The 20,451-nt window shown below is 41.8% G+C and overlaps 1 pseudogene; it reads right to left on the reverse strand.

The window, feature by feature from the left end:
- Window positions 1-13,316: 13,316 nt before the first annotated feature.
- On the reverse strand, window positions 13,317-14,229 carry LOC145517082 (protein transport protein Sec61 subunit beta pseudogene; annotated as a pseudogene).
- Between the last annotated feature and the right edge of the window lie 6,222 nt (window positions 14,230-20,451).

Raw genomic sequence — 20,451 nt, forward strand, 5'->3', positions numbered from 1 at the left:
GAGGAATTTCTGGGGGGAAGTGTGAAGAGTTTGTGATGGTTGAATCACAAAGGGCATGAGTCATTGTGACTATTAAGAAAAATAAAATGTGCTTATGCCTAAATGTAGCTAGCCAGAAACTTAATAATCACCCGCATATCTCCCCTTAATTACCTAATTAATCTAATTACCTCCTACCATCTTTTGACTTTTCTCTTCCCACACATCCCACTTATTAGTTATTACCTAAATGATACAACACAGTCACCTAAGCAAACAAACAAAAAAACCCTAAACAGGTTGCCAAGAGAAGCTACATGTTTGAGAAAGACTCCCGTTATATTTTCATGTAACTCTATATTACATACCTCCTTTTTTTAGAATCTCAGACTCTGAAAGGAGAATATAAGATGTAAGTGGAAGGCAAAGTGACCTCATGCTTTTCTGCAAATACTGTTGGTTCTCTAGGGGCAGGAAGCTGACTCCAGAGGCCTCTTGCTTTTTGATAATCCCTCAGGATACAGGATACATGTAATAAAGGAGAATCATCATGTAGTTGGAGTTGTATGTACATCTCAAACATTAAGTAACATTTACAAGCTATGAAAACAGCTTTTTAAGGAATGATTTTTGCCACAAGTCCTCTAAAAAACATTTTGATATGGGTCAAAATCAAAATGGGTCTAGAAGGAGTTAAGATTTGAAACTTGATTTATAAGTGGTTTTCCCAAAGTTAAACTTGAGCAGTTTTATTTGTGACAAAAGGTCCATTTTAAAGTAGTCTAGTACCTATGTTTTTGAGTTTTAAAAACTTAGGGTAAAATACACATGACACAAACCATTTTTAATTGAATGATTCAGTGGCATTTAGTGCATTCGCAGCATTGTGCAACCACATCTATCTAGTTTCAAAACATTTTCATCACCCTAAAAGGAAACCCCGAACCCATTAAGCAGTTGCTCTTCTTTCTCCCTTGCCCCCTCCCAGTCCCTGGCAGCCCTGTCTCTAATCTGGGATCTGTCTCTATGGATTTACCTATTCTGGATATTTCATATGCATATTTATATTTCATATAAATGGAATCATGCATATATGACCTTTAGTGTCTGGCTTCTTTCACTTAGCGCACTGTTTTTGTGGTTTATCAATGCTATAGAACATAGCAGTACTTTGTTCCTTTTTATGACTGAATTATATTCTATTGAATATTTACTCCAATTTCTCTATCTGTTCATCCATTGATGGACATGAGTTTTTTCTACCTTTTGGCAGTTGTAAATAGTGCTGCTATGAACACCTACTAGCTAATTTTTAAATTCTTTTTAAAATGATGTGTTACATTGTTCAAAATTAACGTTTCAAAGTTATTTGTCATATTAATTTTCATTTTAAAAAATATTTATTTATTTATTAGGCTGTACTGGGTGTTAGTTGAGGCATGTGGGATTCTAGCTCTCTAACTCGGGATTGAACTCAGGCCCCTGCATTGGGAGTGCAGTCTTAGTCACTGGAGCACCAGGGAAGTTCAAAATTAATTTTCATTTTATTAAGCATAATTAAGAGTATATAGTCGGAGAAGGCGATGGCACCCCACTCCAGTACTCTTGCCTGGAAAATCCCATGGACGGAGGAGCCTGGTAGGCTACAGTCCATGGGGTCGCTAAGAGTCCACAACGACTGAGCAACTTCACTTTCACTTTTCCCTTTCATGCACTGGAGAAGGAAATGGCAATCCACTCCAGTATTCTTGCCTGGGGAATCCCAGGGATGGCGGAGCCTGTGGGTTGCCATCTATGGGGTCGCACAGAGTCGGACACGACTGAAGCGACTTAGCAGCAGCAGCAGGATACAGCGACTTAGCATGCATGCATGCATTGGAGAAGGAAATGGCAACCCACTCCAGTATTCTTGCCTGGAGAATCCCAGGGAGAGAGGAGCCTGGTGGGCTGCCGTCTATGGGGTCGCACAGAGTCGGACATGACTGAAGCGACTTAGCAGCAGCAGCAGCAGGACACAGCAGAACAAGCATAAAGTGTCTGAATACAAGTGACTAAAACTTGACTCTGCCAGCACAGAATGTGTCCAGCTGCCTGCTTTCTCAATACCAAAATGCATCTTGAAATCTGCCCTTTTTGTTTTTTGGGAAAAAAATTTTTTTTAATTTGTTTTTGGCCATGTTGCAGAGCATACAGGATCTTAGTTCCTTGACCAGGGATCAAACTGGCACCCCTGCAGTGGGAGCCTGCAGCCTTAACCACAGGACCACCAGGGAAGTCCTGGGTTATTGAGAAAGACTTTAAACAGTTAAACAATTTTTCTTCTTACTGACATCCACGCCTTGGAAATCTGGCCTTCAGGGACCCCTGATGCTGACTTTCTCCCTTGATAGCCTTCTCTATTTCTGCCTTTGTTTTTTTGGATGCTCTGCTTTCTTATTCTTACTTATATCTCTCTTTGGAGAGAGAGCTTTGAAGAAACCAAAATAATTGGTCTCCAGGGAGAGCTGAGTTGCAGAGCTGAGGCTCAAATGAATAGAGAAAATAATTTTTCTCCAAATCATGTTTTTATTTTGAAACCTTGCTTAAAAACTGGTTTCTAAATGAAGTATTCTTTTAATTTTTATTATTATTATTACTATTAACCAGTACTTATTGAGTACCTAATCAGTGAATATTGTACTAGGTTCTTCAGCTGGGTTTTTTCAGCTAATCGTCTGGCATCCAACAGAAATAGGAATCGTTACTCCTATCTCAGAGACTATAAAACTGAGTGTCAGAAACAAGGGGCTGATAAAGGGCAGACAGAAGCAAATAAACAGGAAGCTAAGGAAGCTTAAGCCCCAGAGCCCTCTCTTGTGTGGGCCCCTTTCAAAGTACTGCTCTTAATTCTGAATCCATGAGCTCTATTCTTCTCCTTAGGAAGAGCTTTCAAAATTGCATAAAGCTTCGATCCCCACTGGGAAAGAATTCTCCTGCAATGTGGGAGACCTGGGTTCGATCCCTGGGTTGGGAGGATCCCCTGGAGAAGGGAACGGCTACCCACTCCAGTATTCTGGCCTGGAGAATTCCATGGACTGTATAGTCCATGGGGTCACAAAGAGTAGGACACACCTGAGTGACTTTCACTTTTCGGTCCCCCAAAATCTGGATCTGTCCCTGGTGTGGAGTAGGTATGTGAACCCAGAATTATGTGCCTGGAAGTCTATGCTCTTCACACAGAACTACTGTTCATTGTGAAATATGAGTCAGAAAATATAACTGCTGCTCCCTAAATATGCTGTAACCTTGAATGCTCCAATAATCTTAACAGAGCACTCTGTTCAGATACAACTTGAATCACTCCTCTGGAGGAGCAGAGACATGTATCAGCAGATACTTACCACCATGTGGCAGGTGGGGTGAGAGAGGCCCTGTAAAAGAGTAGTTCAGAGGATTGTCTTTGTCTGGGTTAGAATCCAGATTCTCCCACTTTATCCCTAGCTGAGTGTGTTTAGGCAAGTTATCAAACCTCTCTATGCCAGAATTTCCTCTTCTGAAAAAAATGGATACAATAACAGTTTTTACCTCAAAGGAGTTTGTATGTGCCTGTGTGTACATATATTAAATGAACTAAAAGGGTTTCCAAACTGTAGGTCAAGACTCGTCAATGGCTCATGAAATCAACTTAATGGATTAACTGTATTTAAAAAAAAAGAAATAGAATCAGAATACAATCTAACAGAAGATATCAGAATGCATTGCACACAGTCAGGATAGGTAATTGTCTTCTGAAATCTTTAGTCTACATTGCGTATGTTTGAGTGCCACATGTGTGCTCTGTCGCTGCAGTCGTGTCCGACTCTTTGTGACCCTATGGCCTGTAGCCCACCAGGTTCATCTGTCCATGGGATTCTCCAGGCAAGAACACTGGAGTGGGTTGCCATGCTTTCCTCCAGGGGATCTTCCTGACCCAGGGATTGAACCTGTGTCTCTTATGTCTCCTGCATTGGCAGGCAGGTTCTTTACCACTAGAGCCACTGGGAAGCCCTGGGCAGCTTGTGAGCCCTCAGTAAATGTTAGTTATCATCACAGCCCTAGATCTTGTAGAGTAGCCACAGTTGTGCTTAATATACTCCAAATGGTATATTTATCTGTGGTATCACATAATTCTAATATTTTTTATTATAAAATAATTGATTACTACAAAACCATGCATGTGTAGAGTGGAAAGTTAGAAAATCCACGTAGAGGGACTTCACTGGTGATCCAGTGGTTAAGAGCCCACATTTCCACTGCAGAGGGCACAAGTTCAATACCTGCTCATGGAGCTAACATTCAACATGCCATGCAGAATTGTCCCCCGCAAAAAAAATTCAAGTAGGCAAACATAAATATTTTATAGAACATTTTATTTTAATAGTATTATTTTAATAATTATTTTAATAATAATAGCTTAATAAAATAAAATATTATCATCCCATTACCAGAGATGACCACTGTTAATGTCTTAGTGAATATCCATCTGGATCTTTTCCTAAACACACACTTTTAAACTCATAATTATATCCTTAGTATTTTCCTTTTTTCATTCAACAATTTCTTCCTTTCCACTCTCATAAATTTCATTTTATCTACTATCCAGACCATATTCAAATTTCCTCCCAAAATGTGAAAGTGAAAGTGAAGTCGCTCAGTTGTGTCCAACTCTTTGCAACCCCATGGACTGTAGCCCACCAGGCTCCTCCATCCATGGGATTCTCCAGGCAAGAGTACTGGAGTGGGTTGCAATTTCCTTCCCAAAATGTACTTCTTAGCAAATTTGTTGAAAGCAGTATTGGTGCAGAACTCTTCATTGATCTGCTTCTAACTGCCCTTCGTGCCTGCTGATCCTTTTCTCATGACTTTGAGAGAAACCAGGCCAACTGTAGAATGTTCCATTTTCTGATTTGTCTACTTCCTTTTGGCAGTGTTTATCCTGCCCCCTGCATTTACTGTAAATTAAAAGTTATATTTAGGGACTTCCCTGATGAGCCAGTGGTTACGAATCCACCTGCCAATGCAGGGGACACATAGGGTTCTATACCTGGTCTGAGAAAATCCCACAAGCTGTGGAGTAACTAAGCCTGTGCACCACTCATTAGCCCAGGTGCCCTAGGGCCTCTGCTCCTCATCAAGAGAGGCCACTGCAGTGAGAAACCTGCATATGGCAACTAGAAAAAGCCTGTGAGCAGCAGCAAAGACCCAGTGTAGCCAAACATAAATAAATTTTGAAAAGTTATATTCAAAGGTGTAAGAGACTCAATTTAACCATTCTGGCTAGGCAACAGCTTAAGTAGTGTTGTGTGTTCATATTATTTCATCAGAAAGTTTAGATTCATCACTGATTCAACCAGTCTTAGGGGAATGATAGATTCTCTCTTTATACCATTACATCAACCTCTCCCCCAGTTTGAAACTAAAAGTGAACCAATGTGGTATTAATTGGCACTATTTGTGTGTCCAGTTCTCTATCAACATTCATTTAATTATTAACATCTTTGTTTAGGTATAACTGACATGTAATAAATGGCACATCATAAAAGGGTATGCTACTGATCTTCTATTGCTGCTGTAACAAATTATTGTAAGCTTAGTGGTTTAAAACAATGCAAAAGTAGGTATCCTACAGTTGTGTAGAAGTTCAACATTTGTCTCACCAGGTTTAAACCAAGGTGTAAGCAGGGCTGTGTTCCTGTGTGGAAGCTCTGGGGGCGAATCCAGGTCATCATCTTTTCCAGCATCCAGAGGTTGCCCGAATTTCTTGCCTCGTGGTTCCCTTTGTCCATCTGAAAAGCCAGCAATGTTGCATCTCTCTGACTCTTCTTCATAGTTATCTCTCTCTTTGACTCTCCCATTTTTAAATGACTCTTGTGACTATATTAGGCGTACCCGGATAATCCAGGATAATTTCCCCATTTTCAGTTCAGTTGCTCAGTCTTGTCCGATTCGTTGTGACCCCATGAATCGCAGCACGCCAGGCCTCCCTGTCCATCACCAACTCCCAGAGTTTACCCAAACTCATGTCCATCGAGTTGGTGATGCCATCCAGCCATCTCGTCCTCTGTCCCCTTCTCCTCCTGCCCCCAATCCTTCCCAGCATTAGGGTCTTTTCCAATGAGTCAACTCTTCCCCATTTTAAGGTCATCTGATTCTTAACCTTAATTTCATTTTGCCATGTAACATATAAATTCATAGTGTGAGTTAGTGTTAGGCGCTCAGTTGTGTCTGACTCTGCTGTCTCATGGACTGTAGCCCTCCAAGCTCCTCTGTCCATGGGATTCTCCAGACAAGAATATTGGAATGGGTTGCCATGCTCTTCTCCAGGGGATCTTCCCAACCCAGGGATCGAACCCAGGTCCCTCGGTTCCAGGTATCAAGATGTGGACATCTTTGGGGGCCATTATTCTGCCTACTACACTCTGCTCTGATCCTCAAAGATTTATGTCATACATCAAACGTATTCACCCCATTCCAAGGTTCCCTATTAAAACATCAGTTCAAAGTCCTAAATCTCATGTAAATCTCTTTAAAAGCATCTAAATTAGATGTAGAGGAGACTGGATGTAATTCAGCCTGGGACAGAATTCTTCCCTATCTGTGCGCTCATGAAACTAGAAAGTAAGCCTCCTGCTCCCAAAAGACAATGGTGGGAGACTCCCCTGGCACCGCAGTGGTTAAGACTCTGCGCTTCCACCACCAAGGGCCCAGGTGCGATCCCTGGTGGGGGAACTAAGATCCCACAAGCCCCGTGATGCAACCAAAGAGAAGAAAAAAAGAAAGAAATTTCCCAAGAAATTTCAAAATCCAATCTTGTAAACTCCATTAAGGCTTTTTTTTTTTTTGCTTTGTTTGTTTCACTTTGTTACTTTGTTTATGTGTTTATTTATTGGGCTGCATTGCAAGTTGCAACATGCAGGATCTTCAGTTGCGTTGTGGCACTTGAACTCTTAGTTGCGCCATTTGGGATCTAGCTCCCCTACAAGGGATGGAACCAGGGCCTCTCCGCATTGGGATCGAGAAGTCTTAGCCACTGGACCACGGGGGAAGTCCCTCCACTGGGTTTTAAGGCCTAGGAATAATTCCTTATGGCTCTCAGTTCTTCTCTCTGGATTTGAAGTTCTATTTTCTGAGTCATCCTTCCCTTTTCATGGAAGGGATGCAACTGTTTGCAGCTGAGTCATTTTATCAGCCTGCTTCCTGTCTGTAGAATTCTTTCATATTCTTACCAGCATATAGTATGGACAAGCTTTTTAATTTCAGCTATTCAAAGGGGCAGGGGTTACCTAATGATTTTCTTTTTCCGGCTGTGTGGCTTGTGGAATCTTAGTTTCACAACTACGGATTGAACCCAGGCCCTCAATAGTGAAACGGTGGAGTCCTACCACTGTGCCGCCAGGAAATTCCCTACCTAATGATTTTTAACAGTGGTTGACAATACTTGCTTGAATCAAATGCATTAGAGCTTGCAAAAATGTTGATTTATTATTTCTACTTTAATTAGCTGGCATTCTTCAGTAAAATAGAACTTTCATAAACTGAGATTATGTAGCTATCCTAAATATAGTTCCCATTAGAAAGAGATTAAATGTTTAACTCCTTCCCTGTAATTTCCAGTTTTCAAAACAAAGAGTTATTTTCATCCTTCCATACCTTTTTGGATGGAGGAGCCTGATAGGCTGCAGTCCATGGGGTCGCTAAGAGTCGGACACGACTGAGCAACTTCACTTTCACTTTTCACTTTCATGCATTGAAGAAGGAAATGGCAACCCACTCCAGTGTTCTTGCCTGGAGAATCCCAGGGACGGGGGAGCCTGACGGGCTGTCGTCTATGGGGTCGCACAGAGTCGGACACGACTGAAGTGACTTAGCAGCAGCAGCATACCTTTTTGATTCAAGTAGGTCATTCTTATTTTCCCATTTTGCAATATGAAACATATGACTATGAGACTCAAAAGAGTTTAAGGAAATTGCTTACGCTCTCAATCTCAGCCAACAATCAAGAATCCTGATAAGAGTTTGCTTCTAAAATAAAAGTCTTGGTTGGTTGCCAAGGTACTTTGAGGACTTGTCACAGTCTGCCTGAAAGGGTGCCTGCTTCCTAGTTCCGTGCTCAGAGTTATTGAGAAACATCCCATCTCCCTGCCAATGTAAGGCAGAAGCTAAACACTGGGGCCCAACAGGCCTGGAACACTTTCTTTTGCCATGAAACACCCTTCTGTCACTGACTTCTGTTTGAGCAGACTGCTTTTCTTTCAGAAATTAGAATTAACTAGGGCTGACGTCCTGGGCTTTTTTCCAAGCAAGGATGAGGCACTTTTTTTTCCCCCAGTGGCAGAAAAGCAGGTTTGGATGGTGGAGTTAGTAAGGGACACTGAAGCTAAGTGGTGGATGGAGTGACGTTTAGCTGGAAGGCTCTGAAGCAGAAGTAGCAGTCGCTAAAATATTCAAAAACATCAGTGTTCTTTGGTAAATAACTGCTGCTCTGAGAAGCTCCCTCCACACCCGTCTTCTTCCCATCACAGCACCCAGTCTCCACTTGTCACCCTCCCACAACTGTCTTCATCATCTAGGGTTCAGGCTGAACTATGGTTAAATATTTTTAACAACACATCTGGGTGTGGACACAAACTGGATTGGAGTCCTCATTGGTGTGACCTGGCACTTATATTCTAATTTGAATATGAACGTGGTGTTGTCAGCCACTGTGAGACAGCCTAGATGCTGCCTACCCTTGGGGTCATGCACTTGTGGATACTGGGTTATGATGTCACATGTATTTCTTAGGCTTAGGATCAAAAGTTTGAAAAACCGAAGCTAGGGCATACCAGACAAAGGAGGCTGAATGCAGAGGTACACAGCTTGTTTCCGTAAAGGAAAGACAAGATGACTAGGAGGTAGGCAGGGCCAATATGAAAGTTGTGAGACTCATGGTCAGTCAAGGGTGTCTGGGAAGCAGTGAGAGTCAGATGTGGGGGACAGGATGGAAAGATAGTGAACTGGAGGTCTGATGTACACTGGAGACTTGAGAAAGAAGCATGTGTATTGGATGCATGGTTCAGGCATAGAAGAATAATCACTCCACCAAAGATAAAGCAAAGAACCTAATTTCTGAAAGTCAGGAAGGTTCCTCATGGACTGAGACATACAGTGAGTCAGGAAAAGACCACGAGGGAATCCTAAGGGCTCCTTGAATTAGCAGGCAGTGGAGGAAGAAGCACTCTGACGGGCGCTGAGCCAGAAAGTGGGGAACTTGCAAATCTGGAAGGGAGAAGACAGAAAGGCAAGGGTAAGGGCTCAACAGGCTGAAATGTAAACAGGTTAAGTAAGGTAAAGGCCCCCAGAAATCTGGGGTGTCTCAGTAGTAGCATGGGCCTACAGTTACTATTCCAACTGTAGGTGCAAGCCTGGCTTTGGTCATTCTGAACTCTGGAACCTTGGACAGGTGACTTAACCTCTTGTGACTCACTTTTCCCGTCAATAAAATGGAGATAATAATGGGAATTCCCTGGGAATCCAGGGGTTAGGACTCCGAGCTTTCACTGCCGTGGCCTGAGTTCAATCCCCGGTCAGGGAACTAAGATCCGGCAAGCCGAGCACCACGGCCAAAAACAAACAAAAAAACCAAACCCAACCAAACAACAACAACAAAACATAAAAAGTGCCAGGGAGGGACTTCCCTGGTGGTCCAGTGGCTAAGACTCCATGCTCGCAATGCAGGGGGCCCGGGTTCAATCCCTGGTCAGGAAACTAGACCAGACTAAATGTTTACATGCTCCAAATAAAGATCCTAAGCTCCAGCACAGCCAAATAAATAAATAAATATATTTTTTAAAAAGCATAAAATGGAGATAATAAGAACCTGAGAGAGTTTCAAAAATTAGATGAGAGAGAGAGATTCTCTGAACTGTGTTTAAAGCATTGTTCATAAACCATATAAGCATATGCTAAACTATGATATCTATGGCACCAGCTACCTAAAACTTTTTATACTTTCTGGGCTTGAGTTTCCTTGCATTGATGTACAAACTCTGGAAACTAAGGAAAGAAAGAAAGACAGGCATAAGAAAGCACAATAAAGACAAATCTCTTTCTAAATATAGAATTAAGCACACGTAAAAAATTGTGACATCAGCACCTCCACTCTGCCCTCTTCAGCTGCTCCTTTAGCTGTTTTTGAGACTGAACTTACTTCCCTGTATTTGTGACTTTCGGAGCACGAGCCAAGGTCACTGAAATAAAGATTTCTCACCCCCTGACGGTACAAGCAATCCTATTCTGGCCTGGATCCTTTTCAGACTTCTCTGTGGGCCTGAGAGCCAAATAAGGTAATACGCTGAGGCACCGCTGAGGGGGGAAGAGTTGGAGCTGAAATCAGAACCGGAGTTCAGGAGCGGAGCTGACTCTGGGGGCTGGGCCCAGTGAGGAAGGACCACTGTTCATCTAACGTGTTGTTCCCTGGGGTTCCCAGAGGAACGTGGGGAACTGAAAAAACAAACACACACACCCAGAGACATCAAGGCAGTTTTTCCAAATGGCCACAATTTATGAGCTTGGCTGCTTTCCACTCCTCAAGTTATCACTAGGCTTCAGAGTCAGATTTGGGGTTTGAATCCCACCTCTGTTTTTTACCAGCTGTGTGACCTTGGGCAACTTACTTAACCTCTCTGTATCCCAGTTTCCATTTGTTTTCAGTGCTACAGTTACATTTTGTAAATCAAGTAAATTCCAGAGAAAACCACAGGGTGATAATTATTGTGTGTGCTTATGGGAGCATTGACTGCATATGGAGAAAGGCATTGCAGGAGGGTGCGGTGTCAGGGAAATATAATTACTCAAATGCTCTCAGCTAACTTCAGTTGTCACGTGACATATCCCTGGATTAGGAGAATTCAGATAATTAACTGATGGTTATCAGAAAATAATTTCCTGCTGTTCAGCCACTACATCGTGTCTGATCCTTTGCGACCCCATGGACTGCAGCATGCCAGACTCCCCTGTCCTTTTCTCAGAGTTTGTTCAAATTCATGTCCATTGAGTTGGTGATGCTATCTAACCATCTCATCCTCTGCTGCCTGCTTTTCCTTTTGCCGTCAATCTTTCCCAGCATCAGGGGCTTTTCCAATGAGTTGACTCTTCACATTAGATGACCAAAGTATTGGAGCTTCAGCTTCAGCATCAGTCCTTCCAATGAATATTCAGGGTTAATTCCCTTTAGGATTCCTTTAGGATTGACTGGTTTGATCTCCTTGCAGTCCAAGGGACTCTCAAGAGTTCTCCAGCACATAGATCACAGCCTTGTCATGGCAAAGGGGCTTGAGTAACTCAGTGAAGCTGTAAGCCATGTTGGGAAGGGCCACCCAAGATGGACAGGTCATAGTGAAGAATTCTGACAACACGTGGTCCACTGGAGGAGGGAATGGCAAACCACTCCAGTATTCTTGCCTTGAGAACCCCATGGACATTGTGAAAAGGAAAATAATTATGGATCAATTTAAAATGAAAGTTTTAAACCCACGTTATTTCGGCTCTTTATTTCAGTAAGAAGAATTTTCATTAGATGTAATTATAAAAAATTGGACCAAGAAGAGAAATGGCCAAAAAAAGAGAGAAATCTTCGTCTTACCTAGAAGTAAATGCTAATTATTCTTTTTTTCCTCTCTCTTTTTTTTTTAGCTTTTTATTTTATATTGGAGTATAGCTTATTAACAATGTTGTGGCAGTTTCAGGAAGACAGCAAATGGACTCAGTCATGCATATATGTGTATACATTTTCCCCCAAACTCCCCTCCCATCCAGGCTGCTACATACTATTGAGCAGAATTCCCTATGCTATACAATAGGTTAAATGCTATTATTCTGTATGTAAACTTCTCTACTTTTTTCTGTGTCTATATATATGTGTGTATATATATGGACATACACATACATATATATATATAATGCTTACATATTTGAAAAATAAATTATCCCTCCATTGTTCTATAACCTGTGTGGATTTTTGTGGGGGTCATTTTGGGGGTATGGTGTTAAGAATAGCTGTGAATCCTCTTAAAATCCACTAAGTGGCCTCAGCCTTCTCAGTTTCCTTACACGCAAAATTTCTATTTATTGATTCAGTGTTTCCCAGTCTTTTTGATTCTGTAACACACTTTAAGAGGACTAAACTTAAGGAGGATACAACATGGTGAATGGAAGGAAGTATAACCTGAATAGTTATAAATTATAAACTGAAATGAACAGGTTATATTAATAGTTTATAAAAGAACAGGTTATAACCTAATTTGCTGGCCCTGCCCCTTAAACTCGAAAACAAATACAAACAATAAAAGCTCATGAAGCAAGCTACAGAATTTTGCCTGTAGAATAAAGCTTTATCTGGGTATAATTTAAATTCTGAAATATGTGGCAAGCAATCAAGACATACTAGGGAATGTACATCAACTATACTTCAACAAAAATAAAAATAATTAAAATAAAATAAAAGATATGCTAGAAGAGAAGGGTGAAAAGAGACCAGGACCACAATTGCTCTTTGTTCTAAGATCCAGGCTGGAAAGTTGGCAGCAGAGTCTCTGGGAAGTGTGGGGAGGGCTGGCAACGAGAGCTTCACACTCATTTTTTTTTTTTTTTTCTTTTTGGCTGTGCTGGGTCTTGTGTGTTTCTCTACTTGCAGCACTCAGGCTTAGTTGCTCCAGGGCATGTGGGATGTTAGTTTCCCAACCAGGGATCAAACTCGCGTCACCTGCATTGGAAAGTAGATTCTTAACCAGGAAGTCCCTTCATACTCATGTTTGATGAACATTTATCACCTTCCGTGTGTCAGGCTGGCTTCAGTCTCATGACAGGAAGGGATCTTGTGGCTGGGAAGACGTTTAGGAAGAATTGAAGATCTATCTGGTTTCTTCTGGGGTACTGAATGTAAATGTTCCATAAATGTTCTGTAAAATGCTACACTATTATGATATCATGAACTGCATGCTTAGTCTTTTTCTTGATCTCCTCTTGTGGCCTCTCTCCTTTTCTTTCCCTTTTTGTTTCTTTCTGACTTCTTAATTATGGGAAAATGTCAAACACATAACAAAAGTAGATAGAGCATAACAAATTCCATGTACTCATTACCCAGCTTCAACAATTCTGAGCTCAGTCTTGTTTTATCAGCTGAGGATTGGAGACTCAATTGACTTCCCCCGTCCCCGTGTGTGTGTGTGTGTGTGTGTGTTTTAATGAATTTAAAGGTTTCTTAGCCATAGAAAAAAATTTGATTCTTTAATTCTCATTAAGTTCCCTGTAAAACAGTAAGCTTACAGAAAATTTCTTCCTCATGAACAGAAAATCACTATGTTTTTGATCCAACATATGTTGGGATTTTTTCCTTTCTTCTTCAGATGACAGACAGATAGATGTAGCTGAATCTGTGAACGAGTGTACTTGCCCCAAATGTGCAACATAAATATAGAAGCGATGAAGGGAAGACTCATAACTGATACTGGAACAAGGCCCCGTTTGAGCCCTGGTGAATCCTCTGTGTAGAATCGCCACATCACCCCAGTGCTCACCCACTGAGGTCGTACGGCCTATGCTCCCTGTTCCACAGTTGGCATTCTTCCTCTGCCGGCCGTGCTTTGCTTTGCTGAGAGAGTGCCCTGAGGCGCCCACGTTAGTGCCACTGGGGGTCGGGCCAGGCGTGTTGAAGATGGGAGGGTGGTAGGGAACTGAAGTGAACTGCAGAGGAACCCATGCGTATGTTTGTTTTTAACATTTATTTTTATTTATTTATTTGGTTGTGCCGGGTCTTAGTTGTGCCATGTGGAATCTTTAGCTGTGACATGTGGGTATCTTTTAGTTGAGGTTTGCAAATTCTGGAGTCCAGTTTCCCGACCAAGGATTGAACCTGGGCCCCCTGCCTTGGGAGTGCAGAGTCTTAGCCACTGGACCATTACGGAAGTCCCCCCATATTATTTTGAAGCAAACCCAGAACATATCATTTCATATGTGAGTCTCTCAGCACATATCTCTAAAAAGGTAAGGATTTAAAAAATCATTTCAATTAATCATCATTCCTTAATGTCATCAAACATTTAGTCAGTGTTCAGATCCCACATCAACTGTCTATTGGGAGACAGAATGAGATTTCACAGATACAAAGCTCAGTCTCACAAGACCACCCTCCACTTCAGGAATTTTGGTAGGGATTGCACTGAATCTATAGCTTGCTTTGGGTACTATTGCCATTTTAATACTATTAAGTCATTTAATCCACGTATAGGGGACATTTTGCTTGTTAGAATTTTAAGTCTGCTATGATAGACCTTTGAAATAGTTCAGAGGATTAAATGTACTAAATATATAAGTGTTGCTTGATATATTTAAAGGAATTAGATCAGTCAAGTGTGTAAATAAAGTTAACTGCTTAGGAAAATTCTGTTTAACTTCTGATTTTTCTTTTTTTCTTTTTTCTTTTTTTCTGTTTCTCTTGCAGAGGGCCCCTGCATGCAGCATGTAGGATGTTAGTTACCCAATCAGGAATCAGACCCTCGCCCCCTGCATTGGAAGTGTGGGGTCCTCATCCCTGGACCACAGGGAAGTCCCTTGATTCTATTAAAGACTTATCTAAGGATGGTGGGAATTATTGATCGATCTTATTTTAAAGATTATATTCTTAGAAAATAAAATAACAATGATTTGAAGTTTAGCTTAACTATACAGAAAGAAACAGATTTAAGAATATGAAACTTTGGGGACTTCCCTGGTGTTCCAGTGGCTAAGACTTTGAGCTCCCAATGCAGCCGCCTAGGATTCATTCCCTGCTCGGGGAGCTAGATCCCACACGCCGCAACTAAGAGTTTCCACGCTGCAACTAAAGATCCCACATACCCAAACTAAGACTTGGTGTGGCCAAATCAAATAAATAAATAAAAAGAACTGGAAACTTTGACAAATTTATAACATTAATCAGAACTCCAGAATCAGCCACTATTCTTTTCCAGGCACAAGAACCCTCCTCAGAAAATAAAATGTCCAGGGAATTTCCTGGCAGTCCAGTGGTTAGGACTCCATACTTCTACTGCAGGGGGCAAGGGGTTTGATCACAGGTTGGGGAAATAAGATCCCAGGCTGGGGAAGTAAGATCCTGCAGCCAAATAAATAAATAGTCCAACTGTCACCTGGAATCTTCCACATGGTGGAGGGCGGAAAATCTCCTGGGTGAACTTTCCATACTTCTAACATACCACCGTAGCAGCTCTCTGAGCCTTCCAGAGAGAAATATAATAAGTATTCAATTGATGTTTATTGACTGAAAGTGATTGATTCAGATTTGCTTCACTGAAAGCACTTAGTAGCTTGGTAAATACTTGACAGACAAATAAATACAAGTATAACATGAACATTTTACATATTCATAAAATTTCAAATCTATTTCTCACTTTGTGCTTCAACCACACTGGCCTATTTTTCTTTAATTCCTCTAACTTGTTACAGTAACTTTATATATTCAGTACCCTCTTCCAGGTACTTTCTCTCTTTCTTCTCACAAACTTTGCCAGACATCTCCTGCTTCTGCTAAATCATCATTTCCTCCGGGAAGCCTCCTTTGGTTTACCTAATCAGGCCAATCTTTCCTATGATATGGTCTTAAGACACCATTTCCCTCTTCAGACCATTTTCTACATAAGTAATTTCACAACCAGTTATGTGATTCTTTTTCTAATTCCCCTATCACTCAGCTCTCTTGTCCTCAGATTTCCAGATAGCCTTGGGCAATAGAAGGCACTATTAAAAGATGGGAGTATAGAAAGAGAAAGAATTCCAGTTATTTAATTTCTGGCCACCCCCACCCCTGCCTGAACTAGGCTGCCACATTTCTTCTACCTAAGGGCTTCTCTTCGTAGCTACAGCGTTTGTCTGGTTCTGGTAACCCTGCTCCCTTCCTTGCCCCATTGGGGCTAGAAGAGTTGCCTCTGGGAGTTCCCCACTGCCCTGTGGATTTCTTTAACCCAAACATCTGTAAATAATTACCTCTTCAGTTAACCCTTTGTTTGGTCTGCCATCTGCATCCTGTGAGGACACTGACTACATCAAGCAGTTAGTAAACTATTGTTATGGTCTACACTCTTAATGGATTTTTGTTTGTGGATACTTGAAATCAATCACAACATTGAAAATTTCTGTTATACATAATGCTAATAATGCCTGACCGTGAGTAATTTTTTTTTCTTTTTTAAAAAATTTTATTTGGGGCTGCCCTGGGTCTGCACGTAGGCTTTCTCTAGGTGCGGTGAGGGGCAGTTCTCTAGCTGAGCTTCTCATTGAGGTGGGTTCTCTCATTATGGAGCACAGGCTCTAGGTTGCGCTGGGTTCACTAGATGAAGTGCTCAAGCTTTGTTGCCCCCAGGCACGTGGGATCTTCCTGGACCAGGAATTGAATCAGTATCCCCTACATTGCAAGGTGAATTCTTAACCACTGGACCATCAGGGAAGCCCAGTAATTTTTTTAATTAAAAAAAAAAGTACTTAACCTACTGTATACCATAGAGAACTATACTCAATACTTAAAAAAAATTTTTTTTTCAATTTCATTTTTTGGCCTTACCAGGGACTTGCGGGAGATCCCCACTAGGAATTGAATCCTGGCTACAGCAGTGAAAGCACTGAGTCCTAACCTCTGGACTGTCAGGGAACTCCCTCTACTCAATATTTTGTAATAAACTATAAGGGAAAAGAATCTGGAAAAAGATATATAGATGATATATATATTAATCGCTCTACTGTACACCAGAAACTAACATGATATTGTAAATGAAGTGTAGTTCAATTAAAAAAAATTTTTTTTAATGCACTTAGAAAATTGGTAGCAGGCAAATTTTAGAATTGTAAGATAGCTTAGAGTCATGGTTCTAGACGAGGTAATGAGAAGTCTGTGTCAGAGTAATTACTGTATTTGCAATCCTTCTATTTGCAGGTAACAGGAAAAAAAAAACCGTGAAAGTGACTTAGAATCAGAGACAGAGGTAGGGAACATGTATGTTCACACACTCAAAAATGGAATCGGGTTCAGTGGTTTTTAAATAAGAGTCTAGTCCTCATCTCTCAGCTCTCCCTCTCTTTCGGTTGGGGGTCTACTGCCAGCTGCTTCCTCCCTTCTAGAAAGAGGATGGCTGCCAGGCTCAAGACCCTGCTAGTCAGAGAAAAGGAACATACCTCTCTCTGGTTAGCTTAGCAGCATTGCTTACAAGATAGCTAGTTCATGGAAGCAAAACGGTACATCAATAATTACACTGCTCTTATAAATTTATGTGGGCATTTTGGGCAGTATACAACTCACAGAGTCTTAAATTGGAAGGGTTTCTGTATAAAGGATAAGATTATGGCTAGAATCAGCTAATACAGAACCTGATGATATAAAGATAACCCCAGGAAGTTATCCTTAGAGTTCAAATTTGCAATCTCTTTAACTAGGAGCCCAAGCACAATTTTATGACTTGTAAAAAATATGGAAGATGAAAACTGCTAAAATCTTACATTTTAGATTGTGGCTCTTAAAAGTTCTAAAATTACTGTAATTTCACAAATTACAAGTCCCATTAGTTGACAGGTCTGGTTGGATTACTCATCCATTCCTGAACTAATGGGGGTCAGGCAAGGAGGCTACTAAGAATGGGGATGATTTAATTAACTAGGGGTGCTCATGCCTCTACCCCTAAAAAAGTAGGATATAGGATCCAACCACACTTAAGTCAATAACACGGTCTACTGTGAGAATCGTTCCTCAGAAAAAGTCAAAAGATATTTGTTTACTACAACGCATGATCCCCATCCAAGAATTTCTGATGTGTTCCCTTGAAGCTTCCTATGATTCTAGAGTCTAGACAAGAGTGGTTGGTGGTTGAATAAATTTAAAGGAACATTAAAATAGACTATAATTTAAATGGATAATTCACTGGGCTGCAGTTACCAGAAGATGGAAAGTCTGTGTGGATGACCGGAAGAGGAGGTTCAGAAGGTATTTGAAAATACAGTGGGAGGGATTAAGAGTGCTCCACTGAAAGATGCATGCTAGACTGACACTACACACACACATAATAACAACAAAAATAGGGGAAATGGTGGGAAAGAATGGGATATGAGATGTGAAAAGAACAATATGTTTTTTGAACAAAGATTATGCCAGCTGATTGACTCACATCATTTAATTACTTAATTAACCAAATTTGTTTTGATCACCTGCTGAGTGTCAGGCTTGTTTCCTGGCCCTCGGGATGCAGGAGTGACCACAGGAGACCAAAGCTGAAGTTCTTGTGAGGGGAGACAGTACACAACAACCCTGCATTGATATAATTACTCCATTTTATAGACAGGAAAGCGATCTTGAGAGTGAGGGTAAGGGACTCTTCTGCAGACACTTTAACAGTAAGTAGCAGCAGTACTATGGTCCAAATCCAGAACAGTCTGATTTCAAAAAGGCTTTGCTTTGGGACTTCCCCGGCAGCCCAGTGGTTAAGCCTCTATGTTTCCACTGCAGGGGGCCCAGGTTCAATCCCTGGCCAGGGAACCAAGGTCCCACATGCTGCTGGGTGCAGCCAAAACGAAAAGAATTAAAAAATTAAAAAAATAAAGCTTTGGTTTGATAGAAGGAAATAAAGAGAGGAGAAAAATTTACCTTGGAGGAGGGGAGCAAATCAAAGGAAATTTATGTGAGCCAGAAAAGAAAAACAATTAGAGAAGGAAAGGAAAGAAAAGTAAGAAACAGAAAGGTTTTGCTAGAATCCCTCACCTGGTGAACACCCAAGGTAAGGCCAGCTCAGGGTCTGCCTCAACTACTGCATTTCTCCTTCCCTACTCTTCCCTTGCTGGTATGGAAGCCCCATTTTACAGATGTAAAAACTAAGGCTTGGGGCTATTAAATCTTTGTATTTTCCCCCCACTACGGATAAACTTTTAGAGCCACAGTAAGAGAACACCTGAGAGCAACAAAACAATAATTGGTATATCTTTCAGGTAACGGTGGAAAAATACAAGCTGTTACTGTTTCTCTTGAGAGCAGATTTAGCATTAAGTCAGACTCCATTGAATATGCTTGCAATGCGGGACACCCGGGTCGATCCCTGGGTCGGGAAAATCCCTTGGAGGAGGAAATGGCAACCCACTCCAGTATTCTTGCCTGGAAAATCCCATGGACAGAGAAGCCTGGTGAGCTCCATGAGTCCATGGGGTAGCAAAACAGTCGAATACGACTGAACAACTAACACAGACTCCAGTGAAAGCGGGTAGGGAACACCAGGCAAACTTCCTAACTGAACTCACTATTCTGAGGAAGGGGCTCTTGGTAATTTTTCTGACACGTGTGCTAAGTCGCTACAGTTCCACTCTGGGCTGTAGCCCGCAGGGCTCCTCTGTCCATGGGATTTCCCAGGCAAGAACACGGGAGTGGGTGGGTGGCCATATCCTCCTCCAAGGCATCTTCCCCCGCCACGGATCGAGCCCACCTCTCTTTTATTTCCTGCATTAGCAGGCGGGTTCTTTACCACTAGCGCCACCTGGGAAGCCACAGTCGCTATATTTCTCTCCCTATAGTTAATCTTGTGGCTCGTTTTTGTTTTTTTTTTTTAGGCGAAGTAGAAAACAGAAGAAGGTGTGAATGACCCACGGACCCCTACCCCTGCCCCCAGGCCAATACAGCAGCCTTTACTAGGAGAAAGGCTAGCACTCGTTCGGGAGCTCTGAATTTAAATTCACTCACTCTTCTTCAGGAACTTCCATTTTTATTTGCTTAATGTGGTAGTTTCCAGATGGCCTGACCAGTCTCATTTTGTGTTTGCGTTGCTCTTCAACTTTTCAAGAGTCCAGGATAATGCGTCATCGTCTCAGTCAAATCCTGCAGTTTGGCTGAGACGTGAGATACCAGCCAGAGTTCCACCGACTTTCTAGGCTTGGGCTTTTCCCTAAGTATGGGACCCCGGTTGGCACGATCTGGTGGCAGCTTGATCACAAAGGCTCATTGACCTTGGGAGCAATTCCGAAATACTTTAAAAAAGTGATGGTCTTAGTTCCAGCCTAACCGTTTACGAGGATGAAGTAATTAGTGAATACTTCAATAATTATTTAATACTTAAATCTCATTAGAAAAAAAACGTTTTATCAGTGAGAGTGACGGCGGAGGTGTTTTTAAACCCCCGCCTATTTGGAGGTGAGGGAGACGGGACTGAGGATAACTTGGAAGTCAGCAACTGGGGAATTACACCTGAGGGAACTCCAGGCCTGAGACAACCAGAGAGTAACCCCCCACGGCGTCTCTACAGACTGGGCGGCAAGACGAGAGCGCGCTCCCAGCAACCGCGATTCTCGCAGCGTTTGTAGCCACTACGTCACGGCGTTCTCCGCCTCTCATTGGGCGAGCCAATCCAATCATGTGACTCTGGTGTGTCGTATAAATAACAGTGAGGGGAAGGCGGTGGT

The sequence above is a fragment of the Giraffa tippelskirchi genome, chromosome 8 (assembly GCF_054371585.1).
Source record: "Giraffa tippelskirchi isolate mGirTip1 chromosome 8, T2T-mGirTip1v1.2.pri, whole genome shotgun sequence".
In the NCBI taxonomy this organism is placed as follows: Eukaryota; Metazoa; Chordata; class Mammalia; order Artiodactyla; family Giraffidae; genus Giraffa; species Giraffa tippelskirchi.